General features: G+C 41.1%; 1 long non-coding RNA gene across 1 annotated transcript; it reads right to left on the bottom strand.

The window, feature by feature from the left end:
- Positions 1–1,004: 1,004 nt before the first annotated feature.
- On the bottom strand, positions 1,005–8,506 carry LOC137149314 (uncharacterized). The gene is made up of 3 exons (XR_010918741.1): positions 8,403–8,506; positions 8,114–8,243; positions 1,005–1,332 (listed from the first exon to the last, which is right to left on the bottom strand). It is a non-coding gene; the product is annotated as an uncharacterized lncRNA (long non-coding RNA).
- Positions 8,507–19,792: the final 11,286 nt, after the last annotated feature.

Here is a 19,792-nt window from a genome sequence, read left to right as displayed (position 1 = left end):
TGTCATTGGCATTGTCAGAGACTGGGACATGGGGGGTCATGCCTAGTGGTTAGAGGAGGAGTCAGTAGCCAGGAATAAGCATCCAAGGTCACAGCTGGAGTCAGAGGCCAGAGTCAGAATTGTAGACAAGGGTCAGAGCCAGGTTACCCCGAGTGATGCAGGACAGGGGGTAAGGCTGGGTCCAGAGCAGGAGCAGCCACTGGCCAACGCTTTGAGCAGCTGTTGAACTGCTGCAGGGCTTAAGAGCTGGTCTGCTGACTCTTCCCACCACTCAGGCGGCATAGCCAGTCAGGTAGTTGAAGGGGAGCAGATTTCAGAATTGGGAAAGGGGCCCCTAACCTATTCTTACACCAGGGGCCCTCTGGGACCTTGCTACACCACCCGTGTGATATGCAAAGGTTCTTTCACCGACCCCTACTGCCACTTCCGGAATGAGATGAAGTCAAGGTTTTAAAAGGGCACTGAGCCACTGGAACACAGATTACGACATGAAGTGATTTATTCAGTCAAATCTGTCTGTGGGAAAGTTGTTAGACACAATCTAATTATCCTGTCTGGAATTTTGCCAGGACTGTAGGTTAAATCTTCTTCTTTGGTTAAACCAAAATGCCGTGGGATCTCTAGTGACTACAAGTGGTCAGGAGGACTTTGGTTTTGTGTTTCCTCTGAATAATATCTCCAGCATCACTGTGTCCCCTAACACCTGCAGTTCATTACTGACTTGGAGGGAGAAGCACTATCTAGTGAATCATCAGCACCACTTCTGCAGCACCTAAGTATTGGACATCTTCCACTTAAGCGCTGACCTGGCTGATTGCCTGTCTCTGAGATCTGATAGACTATCAGCAATCAGGGGAGGACTGCTGCAGTCTTAGTTCTGTGAACTTAAATGTAACTACTTGGCACATGGGAGGTTTCCAGAATCTTTGGCAAGTTAATGGAGTCTGCTGATGGCTACCAAACCTGAGAGAAAAAAATATAAGACAATTTTTCCTGCAGCCACTACTTCATGTCTATATATTAGTTATTCTTCAGCTGAAATGTGCATGTAATTATAGTCTTTTAACATACCTGGCATGGCAGAATACATTAAGTACATATTCATAGCTCCAAAACTCTGTTGTCCATTTTACCACTGCAATGACATAGATTTGTCTTCCAGATGCCGGCACTCCATATCTGTTCAGGGCTCCACGGAATCATTTATACTGTGCTTACCACAGTCATATCTGCTCAGCTTCTGATATCCTTGAATCTTCAAAGGTCGACCAAGGTTACACTACGGCTTGCAGGACAATGTGGCTGCAACGGTGGCAGGCATGGCAGAATCACCTAGATAGGCAGAGCACAATTCAGATCTACTCAAGTTTGTCCTGGCTAACGGGAAGCAACAGGGTCGGCTGTAATTTATGTGCTTTGATAACATGTTTTTTTCGTATGATAAGAGCCACCCTACACTTTCAATCTAAAATGACGTCTTTTATTTTAAGGAGAAGAAGAGAGAACCAAAATAAAGTCTGTAAAAGAGTGCACAATGTGTGTGTAAGCTCTGTAACAGGGTGCAATCATTCCAAGAACAAAATGGTGGCACAGAGGCAGAGCATTTAGATATGTAAAGGATCCACGCACAGAAAGCAAAGACATCGCAGTTTCATACACAAACCAAAGTAGCCTCTCTGATTCTGTGATGGAAGGATAACCATCACCAGTTAGTTAAAATTTGGAAGAGAATAACACGGGGAAAATATTATTTACTTTTTAATGAAAAAAATACCCTGTTCTCATTACTCTTTTGATAAATCTAAGCCACTGATTACATTTCACTCCTTTCTGCTTGATATTCCTGTCACTCACTTTATGGTTTCCCAGTGCAAGTTCATATTTCATGTTTATATCTAGCAATTTTTTTTAAGATTATGTGTAGATTCTCTAGTCTCCTCACTACACTTTAATTCAATTCTCTATCTTGCTCATAGCAATAAACAAGGTGTAGATATGCCACAAAAACTTGGGTGTTTGTTTCTCCTCCCTTCCCATTGCTCATATTGATTTGCATGATGAAATTATTCATTTCTCTGTTGATCTGATCAGTCACATTTGGTGGCTTCATCCAAACTGCCCCGTGTATTGGCAATGTGACAAAATAGCACCTTCTGTCAATATGCATATCTTTCAACCTGGTGTCTTCCATTTGCCTTTCCCATCATAACAGCTCCAGTGGTCAGATAAATCTGCTTAATTTCCATACCCTTTCAAGTGCATGCTATACCTTTTCAAAAGCCTTAATTACTACACAGTTCAAATGCTTTGCAGCCCTGGGTCATTTACAATCGCTTTCAGTAACATAAAAGCCCAGATTTTTAAAGCCTAAATCCCATTGGCTTTCAGTCAGACTTAGGCTTCTAAGTGCCTGAGTCATTTGTGAAAATGGGACTTAATTTTCTAAGGGGCAAATTTTAAAAGGTATTTAGGTGCCTTGCCCCCATTGAAATCAATGTGGAACAAGGACCTAAATACCTTTAAAAATCTGGGCGTAGATTGCTAAATTCTACCTCAACTGCCTGAGCAGAATCTCTCAAATGAGTCAAAGGCTTAGCGCTAAACTGCAAGTTGTCCCTAGGTTCCTGTTTTAAATCTCTCAAGTACTTTTTATGATCCCAGCTCCAAGATATACAAGCAAAAAGGAAGAGAGAAGAAAGCCTGTCAGAGTGGATGGAGGGTCCTGTGCTTAACACACTGCCCTGATGAACTCCTACCTCTGTCTCAGACTTCTTAGGTGAACTTGAGCAAGTCACTTGTTCTCCAGAATTCAGTTCCCACTCTGCAAAATGAGGATAGTAATCCCCTCCTTCCTACCATCTTGTCTATTTAGGCACTGACGCTGCAAACACTTACTTACGTGCTTAACTTTATGCATGTAGGTAGTTCCTTTGAAGTCAATGGGCCTGCTTTAAGTTAGGATCATGCACATTTACAGGATTGGGGATCATCATGTGCAAACTCTTCAAGGCAGGGACTGTCTGTTTCTATGCGTTTGTACAGCACCTGGCCCAATGGAGCCCTGATCTCTGGTGTGGCTCATAGGTGCTATGGTAATACACATAAATCAGAGCAGCAGAAGGAAGCATTCCATGCTGCTGTTAATCAGATAAGTATTCCTATAAAATCAAATGCCAACAAATTATCTAGAGGGACAAGCTGACATTTAACTAGAGATTCTTTGTGTTCTACCTTATTTTTCCTTAGGGGTCTGTGCTGAAGTTCCCTAGATTACATTAAAATGTGCCTACATTTAAATTCATACAGTATTTTTGTGAATACTGCACTTTGCAGCAAAAAAGAGTGTCTAATATGCGGAAACTCCCTGTTTTAATACTGACACTTTTTTCTCCCCATTGAATTGGTTTTATTACAGAATTAGTTTTCTAATTCCTGCCTTCTGGTTCACTACTTTGTTGGCTCAGTGGTTAGCAGGGTGAAGCACTGATGGTGCTAGAAATAGTATTTCCAACTGCACCCTCTGTACCGAGAGGAACTTATTCTCCTCTCACTTACGTTGGTGTAAATCAGGAGTAACTCAGCTGAAGTCAGAGGAATTACACTCATGTCAAAAACTGCAGTGACCAGCTTCTAAAGCCCATTAAAGTCAATGTTAAGACTCCCATTAGCTTCAGTGGTCTTTTGGCTCGGAGTGAGAGGAAACTTGGACCCTTAATGTTTAAGGGAACGTTTCTTCCCTCTGCTCCCTGTAATGGCTCAGAGTTTCATCCTGGTCACCTCTGTAAATCCAGAATATCTCCAGTAAAATCAATGAGGTGACTCAAGATTTACAGTGGTGTGTAGATGAGGTCAAAATCTGGATTTAAGGCGACAAACTGGTGCACAGATGAGCTAAGCAGCGGAAGGATTTCAGTGGAACTCTGCTTGGCAGTGAAGGCTCAGGTGTGGGGATTTGACTGCCAGATACGGCCCCAAAATAGTACCATATTTAGTCCTACTGCATGTATTTAGAATTGCAACACAGTAGCTCCCTGACATAATCATATTTTAAAATATTTTGGCCTATTACTCTAAATATTTTATATTTCATTGTGTTTTTCCCCTTTTTTCCCCTCAGAATAAATGGCATACACATGTGTGTGTGTGTTTTACTGGCTCTCCTACTGCATTACTATCCATTGGCAGCAGTATAACGGGAATTAAAGATAAGCTTAAATTACATATATCCCTATATGTCTCCCCCCCTCAACCTCTCTCTTTGCTGTTTGTTTTTGTTTAAATAAAACAAAAAGCCCCATGCATGAATGCTGCAAAGTCAGGATCATGGAAGCACTTTTCAGTGGTAGTCCCCCAATACCAAATTCAAAAGGAAACCAGGTCATTTGCAATCCTCAAATTTCTGAGATTATTTAAGGAAAAGCAGCCATTACACATATTGTACCTACTGCTCTCAATAGAACTCATCATTCAGAGCCGTGGAGCAGTTGGGAACAATTACAGAGGATAAACTGAATGAAATATGTGATGCCGTGAATATGTCAAGATTTTGACCGGTGGAATTTACATACATGAATAAATATTGAATACTACTTAGTAATGAGGCTGGTGCATAGCCTCTGTATCAGGCCTGTTTCAATGTAAAGTAATTGCTACCTTTGTTATCTGTTACCAGCTTTAATAGCATGAAATAAAAAACTTTGAGTGTGTAAGACAAATAGGAAATTAGGTGGGTGCATCTCCATATGTTTTTACAAATAGTAAAGCCTCCCTTTCAGCATCTATTTCAGTAGAGAGAACAAGTCACTGTTATAGCTTTCTCACTGCATAAATTGAGAACTAAAAGACGGGGAACATGAACATGTTATGGATTGAAACAAATTTCCCCAAGATGTCAATGCAGAATAATTGGGACAAAAGAAGATGGATTCCTAAAGTAGCTGGATCAAAGCTATTTTTCATTGAAGCTGTAAGATCTCTAAGCAAGTGATGGTGTGGCTAGAATTTCACATTCCTGGATGAGATTTATCTTCACCAGAAGACAGATCCTGAACATGTACATAGCCGAGCATTCCTGTCAATTCTTTAGGAAATTTGCTTGAGAACTGAGTAAGGATCTCAGGAAGAGGTCATAGAAGAGCTATACTAAAACCTTCAGTGCCATAGCACAGAGGTTGTTCAGCAGTGCCAGACTAGTACAGAGACCGGGGAGAAGAAGCATCAGTCCCCTATGACTGAGATCACAAATGAGCCCAAGGGAAACTGCTCTTGTGAGCAAGTAACTACAGCCCCAATTCAGGAAAGAATGTGCTTAAGTCCCATGTGCATGCTTAAAGTTAAACATGCTTAAGTGCCTTTCAGAATCGGGATCTAGACATGGACTGAGAAATGTGGGTTCAATTCCTGGCTCTGCCACAGATTTCATGTGTGATTTTGGGCAAGTCACTTCATTTACCCTGCACTTCAATTCCCCAGCTGCAAAATGGAGGTAACACACAACGACTTTTCTCCCACCCTTTATCAGTCTTCTCTATTTAGATTGTAAGCTCTTCAGAGCAAGGTCTGTCTCTTACTATATGTTTGTACAGTTCCTAGCACAATGGGGCTCCGACTGGGATCAGACTTACCTCGGGATCAGAAAGTTAAGCGGAATTCAGGGGCGTGCACAAGGAGGGAGCAAACAGGGGCACCTCCCACAATAATTGGCAGGGGCAAAGAATTCCTCTGGGGCCAGGGAAAGCAAATTCTTCTGGTCCTATGGCTGGGGCAGGAGCTGACACCTCCTCTGGCTGCAGCATGGAGGACAAACTCCTCCAGCCCTGGGGCTACAGGGGGCACAGAAGATGCCCCTCAAAAATCAGCCACATTTTTATTCCTGTGCATGCCCCTGGCTGAATTCTTTCCTTCTCAACAATTAGAACCACCAATAAAGGTTTTACAGGCCAAATTAAGCCCTCTGTGACACTATGCAACCTCATTAGCTTTGGTCAATTTCCACAGTGGGAACTGTCGGGTCCTGGTATTAGTGAAATTAGTGAATAATTAGGGAAGTTAGTGAATAATTCCGATGACAATGCACAAGAAAGGATAGAATCCAGTTTACCCTCCCATAGCTTCTTTGGCTCTGCAGTGCTAATAGGAGTAAACTTTGCTAGTCGCTAACGTGAGCAGTTATGACTTTGAACACACAGGAAGCAGAGCTGCTGAGCAAAAAGCTGCCATTTCTACATGGCCACTTTTCAGAACCACACTTCAACAGCAATTCTTTCAGAATTTGTAATGATCATCAACAGCTTTATAAGTGGTTTGAGGTACAGATAATCAGTTATAAAACTGGGCTTGAAAAAATGACCTGACATCTACTAACCCACAGACTAAGACTAGTAGGCAAGGTGAAGAACAGCTGTGTTGGTATCATGCCCACCAGACTATGCCACCTGCAAGTTTAAATAATAAATATGGCTGTGTGCTTTATTATGTCCTGCATTTAAAGATAACATTATTATGTAGCAAGTCGATTCACAATAATTTTTCCTAAAATGTAGCTCATGACATCTCTTATTTTTCTTATGCCTACCACTCCCCACCCTTTTCTTGAGGGGAGAGGGACTAGTGGAAGATCCTTCTCACTCATCACATGAATAGCTCTGCCTCTTGCTGTTCCAGGCTCCTCAAGCAGCAGCAGAGTGAAATTGATCCAATTCTTATCAGTTTCCAGTTGCTCACAGGATTTTCATTTGCAGCAGTGAAAACTGACAAGCCTTTGGTCCATTTTCAACCTACAGCAGCTTGGAAAAACTATGAGCAGCAGCAAAGGCACTGGAGCTACCTATTTGCAGACTCAGGAAGAGAATACTGTATCCGTTTATACTCTTTTCATGTTGGAAAAGTTATCTTCTAGGTTGATAGAAATTTAATTTTTCTTTTAAAGGAACATTTAGATTCTGCAGCCACTGATAGCAACCTTGCCTCAGGCAAGTGGCTTTTTCAAGCCTTGCTTTGAAACTCTGGGCCCCTTTCTAAAGCAATTAGTAATTGAGTCTCTACTTTCTGAAAATCTGGCCCCTTTAAGGTGTTTCAAGTTGGGCACCTAGAAATACAGGCACCCAAAATCATTAGTCATTTTTGCAAATCTCAGCTTAGCCTTTTCTCTGTAATTATTTTAAATATAGTTTCACTGTAACATGAGACACACAATCATAGCGCTGGGCTATAGACCAAGGATTGAATGGGCTACAAATACTGGACCTTTCATCCTAGCCTGCTCCAGAACAGACTTGAGGCATATCAGCATGGCAGTAGTTTGCCCTGTTTCCTGTCCAAGCTGCACTGTTCTGTCAACAATCAGAGTTATCGATCTGGCACTTTTCACTAGCACTAAATTAACTTTCAAACTTTATAAACATGAGCAAGATAGAAAAACTTCTTTCAATATTCATCTAGCTGATGGAATGGGAGGTGACCCCATTCCTTTGGATAGCAAGATGCATTTTGTAACCTTCCCATGAAGGTTTTATGCTTTTTATTGTCTGTTTGCTTTAAAAACAAAAAACCAAAAGGAAATGGAAAGAGCTAATATTCAACTAACATTTAAAATGGAGATAAAGTGACAGAACTCTGGAGAATCTAAGTTATGAGTGACATTTTGTCCTTTGTTGTGGAAAAGGAAGAGGGAAAGAAAATAAATGAAAGAAAGCAAGAAAGATACTTTCAATCTTCACTTTATATATCTGGGTTTCTGTCAGTTCGTGTCACAATTTGTCATTTTAAAGGTAAGTTTCTTTTTAAAAAAATGACACTATAGCATCTCCTAGCATCACCATGTAATTGCTCCCAATCTCTTCTTGAAAACAATTGTAACTGTTTTTTCTTTTGAAAACACAGTTTTGGGGTTTGTTTTTTTTTAAGTTGTAGCACAATGTTGTTACGCATTACACAGCAACTGGTCACTATCCAGCCTGATCCATGTGGGGACGGACCCCATGCCCACATATAGCGCCATTGATGGGATGCCGCATGGGAGCAAAGAGTACGCTTATGAAGATCGCATGGCATGGGCAGGGCCTTACAAATTAAACATTCTTAACATTACTTACTTAAACATTCTTGTCCTTACCATTATCTCCTTTCTAACTATTTACTAGCTTTAGCAGATCTTCTGGGTAAGTTTGACTTCTCTAGTTCATTGTTGTTGTTACATTTTGGTAGAACTCAATTCAGAGACCAGGACCCCATTGCTTTAGGTGCTGTAAAGACAAAGACACCAGTTTTAGAGAGCTTACAGTATACGTGTCAGACAGGATGGGACAGGTGGGGTAGGAGGATAAAGCAAATGTGGCAAGGGGGGTAGGAAGATGAGGTAACAAAAATGAACAGTTCAGCAGGATAATGGATGTCTTACTCACCCTTGGCCTAGCCAATGCCAGATGTGAGTACTGAAGAGTTAGTTCAAGAATTAGTGCAGGGAGCAAATGCGGCCAAATGGACAGGGCACTAGATTCCGAGTCTCCTGACTGGTTCCGCTGTCCTGCTGGATGACCTGGGGTAATCGTTTCACTTCTTTGTCCCTCAGGTGATCTTTAAGGAGAGGATAGAGATACTTACCTCCTCTATAAAGTGCTTTGAGAGCTACAGAAAAAAAGGTCTATGGAAGTGTTATAATGACATGGCACTACATAAAAGTACCTGATTGGTTTTGTTTGGTTGGTTTTTTATTGTTACTGAGATCAGGAAAAATATGGTTACAGTTACAAATATTTGCAACATTTTTAGGAAACAAGTGCAATTATTTCATATTTCCCCCCTCAAATTTAAAATGTAATAATTATCATACAAAGTGCTTTTTAATTCTCCTGTATCTTATTCATGGTGGTTTAGCAATAGACAGTCTAAGACCCAGCAGATAAAATGCAAAGAATGAAGTGACGTAAATAACTGAAGTTTGCAACATGAACTAAATCATATTTAATTACCATTAACATTTCAATTGTGTTTTAGCATGAGAAAGAGAAGAACATAGTGCATTCAGCAGCTGTCAAAACCTCCCTTTCCCTTTCTTTGCTTTCTCCCCCATCTAACCATCCCTTGATACTCAGGCCTCAGCTTCTTGCACATTGAAAAGCAGAAGTATGTTTGAATTATTGAATATGAATTCATTCACACCACAATATCAGGATTTGAGACCTGGCATTCTGAGTGTAATAATCTTAATTATCTTCTTTTCTTTTTGTAGTATCCATTTAAACCTGGGGCCATATTCTGTCCTCTCTAAACCTCATTGACTTTTGGACTTCAGAATTTAACATATACCCAAAATTTGATTGATCAAATTCATCCTTAAATGTAAACCTATTGACTTTATACGATGTATGAATTTGACTTTATACAAAGGATGAATCTAGGGGTGATCAGAGGCACCAAATTGGACAAAAGTTTGCAGTGTTTTGTGGCTACAAAAAATAGATCATATGGATACTGGGATGAGAAAACAGAGGCTAAGTATTATGTCCTGGAATAGGGCACTTAGTCTTTCTCTATATGGATCTGGGGTAACTGCATCTACAAAGCCGCATTCAGTTCTTGACACTATTTTAATTTTCTTCCCCAACTTAACTTTTCTCCAGAAAGGAAATAGTCTCAGTGACAAATAGCTGAGCTGGCAAGGTATGGACCTGGTAAAATACTGAAAAAGTACTAGTTGAAGATGATTTTAGATGAAAAAGGGCAATATTCACTGAATAATGTATTCAGGGATGTTATTGGAACAGCTCTAAGGATCTGTCAGAATGACATCTGCATCCAGCCAACCAGGGACCTGGCAATCCTTCTGCATCAGGGAAACCAGCAAATATTTGCTTCTATCAGTCCACAGTCATCCACACAGATAGGTACTGGTTTTTGACATCCAACACTCTTCCTCTCTGCTACTACTACCCAGGCTTAATTTCACATTGCTGCTAAAGTTCACACTATGATGGAGAATAGCAGACGTGGATCTAGGCACAGCACTGCAAACATTGCAAGACTCTAACTCCTCATTGTAATGTTTCAGTGGTGAGATGTACTTTCTCATAATATATACACACAGGTGTTAAAGCAGTGGGAATAAAATAAAACTAGGCTCTGTGTGGTGCTCATGTGTCAGTATTGACATGCCTTGGGAAAATCATTTTTAGCACTAAGCTGTCTTAGTTTCATGGATACTAACAGACCTCTTGATTGTGGTGAAGGTGGTATTAATTTGCCATTGTACAAATTTAGCAATTAATTCTTTTATAAGTGGTGAAAGGAGGATCAAACAAGAAAGATGTTTTTCTTGTTAAAGCCCTGGAATCTCAGGAGATTTAGGCTGATTTCCCAGCTCTCCCATAGACTTGCGTGACCTTAGGAAAGTCCCTTAACCTCTCCAGTCAAGATTTGCAAAAATGACTAGTGATTTTGAATGCTCAACTTAAGACATCTTAAAGAGGGCTGATTTTTAGAAAATATTGAGCAGCCCCTTTGAAAATCAGGTCCATCTAGGGCATCTGAAGTTGGGTGCCTTAAAAAAAATAAAATCAAGATACCCCAAACCACTAGTTGTTAAAAAAAAATAATTAAAAAAAAAAATCTTGGTCTCACTGCCTCAGTCCTCTACCTGTAAAATGGAAATAATATTACTTCTCACCCTCCAAACTCCTCTGTGGGGTAAGGTTAATTAGTCCTACACAAACATTTTAGTGATAAGTTTCTGCAATCAGTGATTTCTTGTTCCACCAATAAATGTACCAAAACAAAACAAAACACCCTCAGAGTTAATCAAAATTTACTGAGATGGAAAATTACAAACCTAAGAGATGTTGCCGTTAGAGACAGCCTGTACACTTTTGCTGTCAGTTGGCTCTGGCAATCAATGTTCTGAAATGCTATGATTGTTATAAAATATCATGATGTTAATTCTGAATCTGTTTGAATCCTATTTCCTACAGTCACTGAATTTCAACTAAATGATCATTTGAATTAAAAAAAAAAACCACGCTGGTAGGTGATAACTAGCAAGAAGGATTCAGGTAGTGCAGACCGCTTGGTGAGCTGTGGCTTTCCTCCAGTCAGTGGCAGAGTTAATGCAGATCATGAGGGTTTTTCTCTGTACTTTGTGGATAAGACTACTTGAATCAGAACCAATTTTTCAGTTTCTGGAAGGGCATATCTTTATTTATTTGTATTACAGTAGTACCTGTACAGTAACACAGTTGAGACCAGGGGCCCATGGTGCTAGGCATTATACAAATATACTGTAAGAGACAGGCCCTGTCCCAAAGAGCGTATAGTTTAAGATGACAAGACAGAGTGGCACAAAGATGGGGAGTGACGTGCCCAAAGGCACAGAGCAAGTGAGAACCAGGAATAGAGCCCCCATCTCTTGAGTCCCAGCACAGTGCCGTATATCCAATGAAATGGGTTGCCTCACAAGTGTGGTTTTTAAGTCTCCAGAAGAGAGACATTGCAATCATCACAATGGGGAGAAGGTGTCAGTCTAATTATTTGGGATCTGTAACAATTTTGGGGTTTAAAAGTATCTGAGTGTGAGAATTTGGAGAAATAGATTTCTGAAAGGCATTATCAACAAAGCTGCCTTTTTCTAAGCTGTATTTGATCACATTAAGGGTAGTGATTTTATGAAACTATCTGTGAATCCCTGAAAAGCACACCCGGTTCCATTTCACACTTGAAACTCAGCCGCAGTTTTGTCAAAAGGTTCCTGGAACCCCAGGTCCAAAGTGTGACCCAAAGCTGACTTCTGGCTTTGTGGTGAAGAAGCTAGGTGAAACTTGGTGGGGTCCCACTATTCGCAACCAAAAATAAGAAAAATACAATGCATTCAGCGAAGATTTGCCTTGAGTTTTGGGATTCACTGGAACCCCAAACTCAAAGGTTTCAGGGGGGATTGTTGAAGGTGTGTGAATCCGCAAAGATAAAAAACCAAACGAAACCATTTGTATAAACCCCTGTGGACCAAAACCATCAAGCTACCCACAAATCTAAAGTGAGAGCCTAAGGTTCACTTCGTGTGATTAAAATACCGCCCCCTCCCACATGCAAACTGTTGTCTTAGGTGGAGTACTAAAAGTCATTCCTACACTATTTGCCTCAAATGTTGACTAAATTAATGGCTCCAGTTTTGGCCAGTGATTGATTAGGTTCATCCTCTGCTCTCCAAAGCTCCATAATCACAGGCTGAAATCCTCCCTCTGAGGGTTCTCAGAACACAATCTTTTGTGCTTTACTCCAGGCCGGTGTGAGATTGCAATGGTAGTCAAGGTGTTGCCTTCCTCATCATGGAGCTCCATCTGTTCTACAGATGGTTCATGCGATCATTACCAAGCACTAAGCATCCCTACCCTCTCCAAAGAAGTTTTACCTTATGGTAACGTTGCTTGTTGTTTTCTGGTCTTTCACGGGACCAGAGGAACCACATGTAGGCTCTCTAGTCTGTTGCCCTAGACATGCTATGCTAAGGGATTTGTCTTTGCATAGGCAGGGGCTCAGATTTTCAGACTGAAACAGAGGGTAGAATTTTCATTGACTTTTTGAAAATTCTACCCATTGTATTTATTCTGGACTGATTTTTTACCCCTCAGAGCTTCTCTGACTCTTCTAGCTGCTTCTGTTCCCTTCTCTCCTTCTAGTTGCTGCATATTTATCCACAGAGGACAAACGGAAACCTATAGCTGCGAGAGATCTCCCTTCAAAGAAAAAGACAACTCCAAATGCAAGCAGCAAAGGGTGTGAAAGAAATCTAAAGCCTTGCATGCCTTGTCTCCAGCACTACACGTTTCTGGGTGCCTTAGACTCAGCAGCTAAAGGTTTTTGAGTTCCAAACCAATATGTGAATATCTGAAGTCCTAAAGGGACTGGATTTGCATGAAGTATGAGCACCCGCCCTCTGAAAATTAGGTGCTTTTACGGTGACTAAAGTTGAGCACCCAAAGATTGAAGCACCCCAAACAAGTTCACTTTTGAAAAGTTTGGCCTTTGTATACAGTCCAAATAGTTAGACTCACTTAGCTAGGCAAATAATTTTGAGTTTTGAAATAGGATAACCACAATAGATCCTCACACAATCCTCTAAGACAGCTGGCAAGAAGCTTTTCTTCTTCCATGTGGTTGAGCATTTGCCTCAAAAACGACTACTACTTTCCCCCTGCTGACAGGTAGGTAAGCCTAAGAGGTTTGACTGTCGTCTGTCCAAACCATAAATGATGGGCAATGTGAAAAGCTGGATTTTCTGGCCCACAGACACTTTATATCTGCTTTGCTACATCAAAGACAGAATTAGTTCTAATGCTGTGTTTGTATTAAATATGTGGATTAATGGAGCTCAGCAAGAGAGTGCTGAATTAGCTCTTCCTGTCTCCAGTGGATTTAGACCGTGTCTCTCTGTACAGAGACAGATGGGTAGCTTGTTATATTGTATTTTGCACTTGGAAAAACTGCGGCATGGAACTAAATCAACAGTTGCTTGTTCAAAAGAAAGCATTTCAAAGTGCCTATTAGATCTCGTAAGCGAAGCAGATTTGGGCTGGGTGGGAGACCTACAGGTTCAGCAGCCAACACTGCTCTTTTTAAACCAGTACTGACCTAATGCCCCAGCATAGCGTTAAGATCACCATACTGGTCAGTGCCATGTTTCAGATGACATGTAAAAGCAAAATCCTGATCACTTATGGTTGTTAAAGATTTCATGACACTATTCAGCATTTAAAGTAGGTGCATTAGCACCAGAGTGCTGGCCACTCTCCAGTTCAGGTAGTTACTTTCAACTTATCTAAATTCCTTCTTCAGTTTCAGTGGTGTATAGCATTCTTCTTCACTTCCTGACCTAAACAGATGTTTAATGTTGTAGTTTGCTGGGGAACAGCTGCTGCATTTCAGTGATGGGTGAAAAGATTCCTGTGTGTGTATATTCTATATATTATGTCTGGAAAAAACTTTGGGATCGTATGAAATGAAACAAATATAAAAAAGGTAAAGCAGCATTTCCCACTCTGTGAAAACAAAGCCATATTCACAGTTGGTCTTTCCAAGCCAGCAAAAGCAGCAGCATATATTACAGCAGCAATACTGGATCTCAGTGCTCCAGACTGCCACCATCCTGCTGCAACATTCATTTAACGATCAGACCCTGTAGTGGCTTCAGTTTTCATCCTTCCCCAGTCAAACAAATCACCTCAACTGGTGCATTTGAGTTGTCCTCCGCTCTCTGGTTTATTAATATAAAACCAACGGTTTAAAGCAAAACCTTCCAGCCCTCTGCCTCAGGCTCAGTTAATCCTTTCAGTTCATAATAGGCTTCAGTAATCCATTGTGCCCCTCCTGGGCAGCTAATTCCCTCTTAAGGGTTTTATTCCTGCCCCTCACTGCAGGTAGCTCTAGCCAAGCGTTTCCGTCAGATAACTGTGGACAGCGTCTTCCTTTGTTCCCCCCCGGTGCCCTGAAGGAGCCTCATTGCAGGTCTCTCGCTGCTCTTCATCCTTGTATCAGGCCCCAGCTCTCTGATCAGGGGAACTCTGGCTTGGCAACCCTTGACTTCTCCAGAGAGTCCTTTCTTTGGCCCTAGTCTCTCTCTCTCTCTCTTTCTGAAGAAACAGGCTCCTGCTTATAGGAAGTCCCCTGTCTGGGATACCATCATGTGATGCCTGGTCACCTGAATTAACCATTGGGCCACATCTAAACCCATCACCTGTGAGGTGGAAAAAGAGGCACAGGTGGGGCTGAACCTGCCAGTTCACCCTGTGACATTTGGATAACATCTGACTCATAGAACTGGATCATTTGCTACAGTTGGTTTACGCAAAGTGCACAGACTTTGATGCACTAAAACCACAGTCCCCCAAAATGTTTGCCTAGCAGGTCACACACTCTGACCATGACTCAGTCCATCCTTTGGTTTGTGTTTGGTTTGTGCGCCATAGGTTCCAGTCCTGCAAATCCTCACTCGCACAAGGAATCCCATTGATTTGAATGGGTCCACTCATTGACATAAGACCTGTGCTCAGAAATCGGGGTTGGCATGAATGATCTGGCACTCAGGCTGTAAGCTCTTTGAATTTGTTTTACTCTGTGGGCCTGTTTCCATTGAGGCCAATGAGGATTTTGTACATTCATGACACTTAAAAATGATTATTTGTATTTTGGTAGGACCTAGATCATAACATTTCATAATATTGGGGCCCTGTTTTGCTGGATGCTGTACAGACACACAAATAAGAAATAGTTCCGACCCCAAGAGTTTATAATCTAAGTGACAAGACAGATGAAGCCTTGAGAAAGGAATTATTACTATCCCCACTTTACAGATGTGGAACTGTGGCAACAAAAGATTGACTTGTCCCAGGAAGTCTTTAGCAGAGATAGGAACTAAACACAGATCATCTGAGTCCCAGTGGATCCCATGGATCTAGGAAGATGTGAGTTGAAGGGGCACAGTGAACTATCTTCCATAAAGATATTTCCCCAAAAAATTCACTGCTTAGAGAAGAAGAGGTGCTAAACTCACATAAAGAATTTTTAAACAGAGACTAAAAATCCTTTCTGCTCTTTGTATCTGTCTCTTGACCCTAAGAATGTTATAATGTCACTAGTTCTCCAGATTAGAAAGACCTAACTTTCTAATGTGAAGAACATGGACCTTTTCAAGTCTTCTTTTACATCATAAAACAACAAAAAGTCCATGTTTTTTTTTTTCCTTTCAAGGTCATCTTTAACACTTCAGCATTATCTGGGATTTAAAAATATCAGTAGCATTAATACAGCATTTCCAAACTAACTGTGTGTAGGGTATACAAATAATTGGAAATAATGTGCTCCGTGGTTACATTTTGGGTATGGGTTTTTAAATAAATGACACTATATATAATAATGCATACAGCTGGAAGCAACAGTTCTGGGATACAAATGTTGTTGCAGGCAGTGGTATGAGTGAAAAAAAAAGAGTGATATGAAGCAGAGAATTTTCTGGTTCACACTGGCCTTGGAAAGCTATTATTTCATAAGAGTAGGCACCTCTGCCAATATGTACCATTAGAAATATATACATTCATTAAAAAATCATTCCAATTATTAGGTCCAGTTCTCCAAATCCTTACTCACAGACCTGCTGAAGGTCCATTAATGAATGAAGAAGGAATTAAATGGCTCCAAAATGAATGAAATTATCACCCAGAAATTGGCAAGATACTGAACTCCATTAACCTGCACCCACCACAACCTTTTACAAGAAAAATGTAGAAAAAAGTGTGAATGACTAATAAGGAAAGAACGAATTATATCCAGCAAGCTATGCATTTAGCTAATCCATCTCACTGTGAGATCTTATTGCTGCCAACCTCATCTTCTTGCTCCCCCTTACTTCATATTGTCTGTCACACCTATTCCTCAGACCTCATCCTTTATTAAATTGTAAGCCCTTTAGGGCTGACACCATGTCTTTCCATGTGTTTGTGCATCATCTAGCAAGCCTGATAAGGTGCTTAGGGTTAAAGCTGGCTGGAAAATAGATTTTCCCCTCCCTGCTTATGGGAAATTTCAATAACATTTTAAAAAATTCATTTTTGTCAAAATTTTCAATGGAAATTTTTTACTTTTTGTGAAAAACTTGGAAACAGCAAAGTTTTTCACCCAAAACATTTTCATTTTTCACCAAAAGTTCAAATTTTCCACAGAAAGCAGGATTTCCATGAAAACAGTTATTTAATCAAACCTCCAATTTCCCACTGAAATACATTTTTGATGGAAAATGGGTGACCAGCCCTACTTTGCGTGCTACTGTGACACAACCAAGAATAAAAACTGTTGATAAAGAGTGGACAAGGGAATACTTGGAGCTCTGGAAGATATACATATCAACAAGACCAGAGGATATTCATCCTAAAGATATTAAGGGAATTTAACTGATGAACTTACTACACCATTGAATTAATTTCTAAAAAATGCCAGACAATTGGAGAAGTACCAAAAATTCCCAACCAAACAAAAAACCACAGAATGATAGACTGATTTTCAGAAAAAGAGCAGAAAGTCATTCTAGTAAAGTGGTAATCAAGGAGGTTAATTGGGTTACGCAGGGCACTGTGGGTTGGAACTAAGCTCCACCCCCTCTTACTTCCTGTTTAGTTATAGCCTGTGTTCTTCCTCACTCTGTATATACTAGAATAAAGCAACATGTTCCCAGCCTTCAGTACTGTAAGTAAGGTGTGTTTCTTGTACTGAGCAATCCCTTTACAATAGTCATCCTGCCAATTACTGTCCCTAAAGTCTAATTTCTATACCTTCTACAATAATGGAAAAATATTATTAACCATTTAAAGAATAACTCATCCATGATCAGTAAACTTGATATCTATTTTAGCTATTTTTCTTAATGACTCAAAACCATCTCACTGTGCACACATCTAGGCCATTTCACCATGAGTGCCTATCACTGTTACCCTCATACTCCCTTCTCCATTCACCTCATTGTTTGCAACACCCAATTGTTGCATCATGTTATGCAGATGTAATGCATTTGGATTTTAAAGCATTGGATGTGGTGCCTCACAAAATCTTTGTCGTACATAGCCCTGTAAATTTGCAATCTCAGAAAGATTAAAAGTCAATAAAAGCAAGGAAATCCAAAGCTGTCATTGTCACAATGGATGCATGAAACTCCACTGGACCTGCCCTAAAAGTGATTTGGTTTTGCGACTAGAAAGTCTGAGCACTACGGCCCTGATTCAGCAATTACTTAAGCATGTGCCTAACTTTAAGCATGTGAGGAGACCTATTGAAGACAATGGAATTATTCATACGCTTAAATACGTTGCTGGAATGGGACCCATATCACAATACAAAGTGCACATTGCTTGAAATCACTTTAAAACAAGATGAGGTTTTGTGGGGGAACAGTGTCTTGTCTCCATCAATATCTTTCCCTTTCTCACAGCAACAGGCAAAAGAAGTCACACCCTAATCTATGGGATTTCTAAAGTCCTGATCATCACAGGTTCTGAGTGCCTCATGATCTTGAATGTATTTATCTTCAGAAAATCCCTGTGAGGAAGGGAAGTGCTATTATCCCCATTATGCAGATGCAGAACTGAGACACAGAGAGACTCAGTGACTTGCCCAAAGGCATCCAGGAAGTCTGTGGTACAGTAAGGACTTAAACCTGGTTCTCACCTAGTTCCCTAACTACTGAACCATCCTTCAGCTCCCAGATGGACTACAGTTTTGGAGTTCCTATGCTTAATTGGCTGGATTCATTGCTGCTTTACTCACATTTATACTGGTGTGATCCCATTACTTCAAGAGAGTTGCACCAGTGGGAAAACTGAGTAATATAGTGGGGAATTATGTCTAGTATTTATACTGTTCAACAATGGGGCAGGGAGGCTTCAAGGAAAGTTCAGCTTTTGGATATTGTGAATGGATGTAAATGGTGCATAGACCATTGTGCTAACCCTCTGCACAGAGGTTAATTTCACACTAAACTCGTACCTGTACAAACAAATACTGCAAGCCCACTTTAGGTGTCAACAGATGAAATTTTGCCCTCAACTGAAGCACAAAACCAAAGATTGATTCCTGGAAACTAGTCGGGAAAGTTGTGGGAGAAGTTAGAAAAACAGCTAGTCTGCTAAAGAAGTTGGTAGATTAGGGGGCCATCAGAGCTAAATTCCCCCACCCCGCATCATTCTTCCCGTGCTAGGCACGAGATTGTGTAGCCCACTTTTTCAGACACGGCTGAGAAATCCAAAAATAAAACAGCTGACTGCAAGTTGTGATCAGCATACTATACATATGTAAATCATTGCTGACCCTGAGAAGAGCTATCTCTGCATTATGATAAGGTCTAAAACCTGATTGAAATTTCTCATAAAGGGCATTGTTTTGGAGGTGAGCCTTGGATGACTGCAGCAACAAACCTGTCAGCTGCTTTTCTTTCACTCAGCTGAAAAATAGGTTTGGAATGGACTCCAGAACAGCAGGCACTGTGCTTATGCCAATGCTCCCGCACTTAAGCTGCTCCCAGTTATCAGCATCATACCCACCCCGTGCTGTGCGTCTTGATACCCAGCTCACCAAGCCTGGGGCTAAGAACTCCTTCCCATCACTCCCTTCCTCTGCTCCCTGGGTCCCTGGCAAAATCCCAGAGGTCTGCACACTATAAGATGTGCTTCTTTTCACATGTTTTCTCCTTTTGCTTGCCTCAAATGGTTCAGTCCTGAATGAGGAGCTGCAGGTGTGCCAACAGAAGCAGTGGGCAAAACCTCACACAGTAGGAGACTAGGGGTGAACAGCATACATGCCTGCCCTGCATCCTAAGGCACCCAATGATTATGATGCTGAATGCTGCCATCTTTGGGCGGTGATGCTGACCATTACTGGGTGGGTTTAGTCCATCTTTCTCATCATGCTGAGTAGCGGGTCTGTCATGTACCCCTCTGTGATGCGAACTGCACTTTACTATGTTTTTTCTCCCCTTCTAAGATACTATTTATGGAGTTGCACAGGCCAATTTCCACTGAGAAGACAGGCCAGGCCAGGCCACTGAGCCCTTGCATTGTCCCCAGCCAGTTCCCCACACCTCTTTCACATTTGAATGGAAGCCACGGGGCCACTACTGACCCTCAGTGGGGAAGGGGGAGAATGTGGGGGATAACCACTGGTTGATGGAGAACTTTGAGGAGGCAAATGTCTGTCCTTGGGGCTGATTTGGATGTAGAGGAGGAAGGGCGTCTCTATTGTTTCCCTGCTTTGGAAATGCTCCTTCAGA

Source organism: Emydura macquarii, unplaced genomic scaffold, assembly GCF_026122565.2.
Source record: "Emydura macquarii macquarii isolate MOO-44397 ecotype Brisbane River unplaced genomic scaffold, CSIRO-AGI_Emac_v2 contig_719, whole genome shotgun sequence".
Classification (NCBI taxonomy): domain Eukaryota; kingdom Metazoa; phylum Chordata; order Testudines; family Chelidae; genus Emydura; species Emydura macquarii.
Note: the sequence above shows the minus strand (reverse complement) of the source record. Positions and strands in the feature narration are given on the sequence as shown.